We start from the raw sequence: 4982 nt of genomic DNA, 5'->3' as shown, positions 1-4982 counted from the left end.
TTCTCTGTGGATTCTGGTTATTAAACCCTTGTCGGAGACATATCCTGCAAATATCTTCTCCCATTCTGAGGGGTGTCTGTTTGCTTTACTTACTGTGTTCTTGGCTGTGCAGAAGCTTTTTAATTTGATCAGGACCCAGTAGTATATTTTTGAAGCTGTTTCAATTGCCTGGGGGGTCCTCCTCATAAAATACTCGCCCAGACCGATTTCTTCAAGAGTTTTCCCTGCACTCTCTTCTAGTATTTTTATACTTTCATGTCTTAAGTTAAAATATTTAATCCAGTGAGAGTCCTATCTTAGTTAATGGTGAAAGGTGTGGGTCCAGTTTCAGTCTTCTACAGGTTGCCAGCACCATTTGTTAAATAGGGAATCTTTTCCCCACTGAATGTTTTTAATTGACTTGTCAAAGATCAAATAATGGTAAGGAGCTGGGTTCATCTCTTGGTTCTCTATTCTGTTCCAGACATCTACTTCTCTGTTTTTGTGCCAGTACCATGCTGTTTTGATCACTATCGATTTATAGTATAGTCTGAGGTCCGGTAGCGTGATTCCTCCTGCTTTGTTTTTATTTCTGAGTAACGTCTTGGCTATTCAAGGTTTTTTCTGATTCCATATAAAATTAAGTATTATTTTTTCAAGATCTTTAAAGTATGACAGTGGAGCTTTAATAGGGATTGCATTAAAATTGTATATTGCTTTGGGTAATATGGACATTTTAACAATGTTGATTCTTCCCAGCCATGAACATGGTATGTTTTTCCATTTGTTAACATTTTCAGCTATTTCTTTTCTTAGAGTTTCATAGTTCTCTTTATAGAGATCTTTCACGTCCTTTGTTAGATAAACTCCCAAATATTTCATCTTCTTTGGCACTACTGTGAATGGAATAGAGTCCTTAACTGTTTTTTTCACTTGACTATTGTTGGTATATATAAAGGCTACCAATTTATGAATGTTGATTTTGTAACCTGAGACACTGCTGTATTCCTTGATCACTTCTAAGAGTTTTGATTGCCTTTTCTTCCCTAATTGCGATGGCAACTTCCATTACAATGTTAAAGAGCAGTGGAGACAATGGGCAGCCTTGTCTTTTTCCTGATCTGAGTGGAAATGATTTCTATTTAACTCCATTCAATATGATATTGGCTGTGGGTTTGCTGTAGATGGCCTCTATCAGTTTAAGAAATGTCCCTTCTATACCAATTTTCTTAAGTGTTCTGATCATGAAGGGATGCTGGATATTATGAAAAGCTTTTTCTGCATCAATTGAGAGAATCATATGGTCTTTGTTTTTTTTTTTGTGTGTGTGTGGTTTTTGGCCGGGGCTAGGTTTGAACCCGCCACCTCCGGCATACGGAACCGGCACCCTACTCCTTGAGCCACAGGCACCGCCCTGGTCTTTGTTTTTTAATTTGTTTATGTGCTGAATTATATTTATAGATTTACGTATATTGAACCAGCCTTGAGACCCTGGGATAAAACCGACTTGGTCATGATGTATAATGTGTTTGATGTGTTGCTGGATTCTGTTTGTTAGGATCTTGTTGAATATTTTTGCATCTATATTCATTAGTGATACTGGTATATAATTTTCTTTTCTTGTTGGGTCTTTTCCTGGTTTGGGGATCAGGGTAATGTTTGCTTCATAGAACGTGTTGGGTAGTCTTCCTTCTTCTTCTATCTTTTGGAACAGGTTGAGTAATATAGGTATTAGTTCCTCTTTAAACAGAAGGCTTCTTTCTTTAAACCTCATGAACCACGCTCTGTAGCTTCAAACTTTTCCTCTGTGGCTTCCTCATCTTTCTCAACCTTCACAGAATTGAAGAGAGTTACAGCCTTGCTCTTTGCTTAAAAGAACATGATAGCTGGTTTGATCTTCTGTACAGACCACTCCACTAAAACTGTTTCCGGGTCATCAATAAGCCTGTCGTGCATTCTTATCATTTGTGTGTTCACTGGATTAGCACTTTAAATTTCCAACAGGAAGCTTCCCTTTATATGCACAATTGAGCTTACCCTTTGCTACAGAAGGCTAGTGTCAACCTAGCTCAGCTTTCGTTATGCCTTCCTCACTAGGCTAATCATTTCTAGCTTTTGATTTAAAATGAGAGATGGGCAATGCTTCCTTTCACTGGAAAAGTTAGACACCATTATAGAGTTATTAACTGGCCTAATTTCTATATTATTGGGTTTCCAGGAGACAGAGTGAGGTGGTGGAATGGCTGGTTGGTAGAGCAGTCAGAACACACAACACATTTATCAATTAAGTTCATAGTCTTAGATGAACTTCTGACTAACTCATATAATAATCTTAAAAGACGGTCCAATGCCCGTAGCACAGTGGTTATGGCACCAGCCATACACGGAGGCTGGCAGGTTCGAACCCAGCCCGGGGCCAGCTAAACAACAACAACTGCAACAAAAAATATCTGGACGTTGTGGCAGTGCCTGCAGTTAGCTACTTGGGAGGCTGAGGCAAGAGAATTGCTTAAGCCCAAGAGTTTGAGGTTGTCATGATCTGTGACACCACGGCACTCTATCGAGGGTGACATAGTGAGACTCTGTCTCAAAAAAAAAAAAAATCTTAAGAGAACCCAGGGTGCACTTCCTGGTGCCCCTAAATAATTCCAGTGACAACATCAAAGATCACTGATCACCACAACATTTATAATAATAATGATGAAAGTTTCAAACACTGCAAGAGGCTGGGCGTGGTGGCTCACACCCATAATCCTAGTACTCTGGGAGGCTGAGGTGGGTGGATTGCTTGAGCCCAAGAGTTTGAGGTTGTTATGAGCTATGATGCCATGGCACTGTACCCAGATGACAGTGAGACTCTGTCTCTAAATAAATAAATAAATAAAATACTGCGAGAATTACCAAAATGTGACATGGAGAGATAAAGTGAGCACATGCTGTCATTGGGAAAACGGGGCCAGTGGACACAGGATTGGCACAAAGCTTCAATGTGTAAAAAACCAATGGCAACATTTGTGGAGTACACCGAAGCCAGGTGAGCCTGTAGCACGGCAGCCGATGATAAGTGCTGTGAAGAGCAGGGAAACAGGACAAGAGGGAAAGGGGCTGGCTGGGGCTGGAGGCACCTTTTGGCTGCGCTGATAAGATGTTGACTGCTGACAATGGTGTTTGAACAGAGACTTGGAGCAAATGAGGAAAGGCGCCAAGAAACACGTGATGGGAAGAGAATTTAGAGCAGAGAGAACGTCCTGGGAAAGACTCTGCTGCAAGGAGAGCTTGGCAGGTTGAAGGGATAGCTGTGAGGCCAGTGGGGCTGGAAGGCGACAGTGTAGACAGTTCAGAGAGATTGTGGGGCACAGACCTCCAGGCCAGTGTTAGGCTGGGTGAGATGGTGGCCTGCTAGAGGGCAGGGAGCAGGGCAACCATACAGCTGACTTCTTTTTTTAGAGACAGAGTCTTACTTTGTCGCCCTCGGTAGAGTGCTGTAGTGCCACAGCTCACAGCAACCTCCAGCTCTTGGGCTTGAGGTGATTCTCTTGCCTCAGCCTTCTGAGTAGCTGGGACTACAGGTATTTGCCATCAAGCCCAGCTAATGTTTCTATTTTTAGTAGAGTTGGGGTCTCACTCTTGCTCGGGCTGGTTTCCAACTCCTGGGCTCAAGCAATCCTCCTGCCTTGGCCTTCCAGACTGCCAGGATTACAGGTGGGAACCAATGTGTCTGGCTGGATCTGGCTTTGGAAAATATTCTTTAGGCTGTGCCATGGAACATGATGAAAATCTACTTTATTCCTGGAAAGCATATTACTCAGTTGCCCTCTGATTCTCCAGGCCTGTTTTCATGCTCCTCCCTGGTTTGCATTTGTTTGCTTTATTTCTAATCATCAGATTCTTTTTTTGTTTTTTTGAGACAGAGTCTCACCCTTGGTAGAGTGCCATGGCATCAAGCTGACAGCAACCTCAAACTCGGGCTCAAGCGATTCTCTTGCCTCAACCTCTCATGTAGCTGGGACTTCAGGTGCCCGCCACAACGCCCAGCTATTTTCAGAGATGAGGTCTTGCTCTGGCTTAGGCTGGTCTTGAACCAGCCTAACGCTCTAACGCTCAGGCAATCCACAATCCACTGCCTTGGCCCCCCAGAGTGCTAGGATTATAGGCGTGAGCCACCTTGCCCCGGGGCCCCCAGTCATCAGAGTCTTTAAAGTTCACAGTCTGATCCTGTCAACATTCCCTTCCCATCCCCAACCTAAACGTTTTTAATGGCTTTTACTTGCTCTAAGGAGAGAGTCCAGATTTTTTTATTCTGACCTAACAGGTCCTGCAGGATGTAGCCCTCACTCACCTCCCAATCCCTTGATCTCCACTGTGTCTCTCTCTTTCTACTCCAGCCACGTGGTCTTTTTTTGGCCCTAGTACCGACCTTCCTCCTCATCATTTCTTCCTCCTGGTTTGTTCTTCCCTATGTCTGTAAGGTTCATCCTAGTATATCCTCTGCCTAAGGGCACCAAAATTGTTGGATTAGTTAATACTCAATTAAATGCAGTCCATAAAATGAGGTCACCACTGAATCCATTGTCTGGACTTATTTCTGTTTTGGAAGAAAGCTCGGATTTCACTAAGTTCACTCAGTGTTATTTTAAGTTATATGGATAGATTTTGAAGTAAAAATATGTGATAGTCGTAAATTCTGTGACTATTTCGGAACATCTTCCCTAGATGTTATAATTCTAGTTCACCTTCCTACCTCACTGCAGCATAATACAATACACAAAATACCTTGTTCAATGGAGGCTTGTTCCATGACAGGACATGGAGGAAATAGAAGTGCAGGTTGCTGAGGGAAAAAGGCCAGTCTATTCCAGCTGCATGACATGCTAGGAAGCCATGGAGACGGCATGACAAATAGTGGTTGCCAGCAAACGAGAAGGATGGAAGAATAAATAAATAAAATTAAATTAACAGGGAATTTTAGGGCAGTGAAACTAATCTGTATGAAACTACAATGG

The sequence above is a fragment of the Nycticebus coucang genome, chromosome 23, assembly GCF_027406575.1.
Source record: "Nycticebus coucang isolate mNycCou1 chromosome 23, mNycCou1.pri, whole genome shotgun sequence".
Taxonomy (NCBI): Eukaryota; Metazoa; Chordata; class Mammalia; order Primates; family Lorisidae; genus Nycticebus; species Nycticebus coucang.
Note: the sequence above shows the minus strand (reverse complement) of the source record.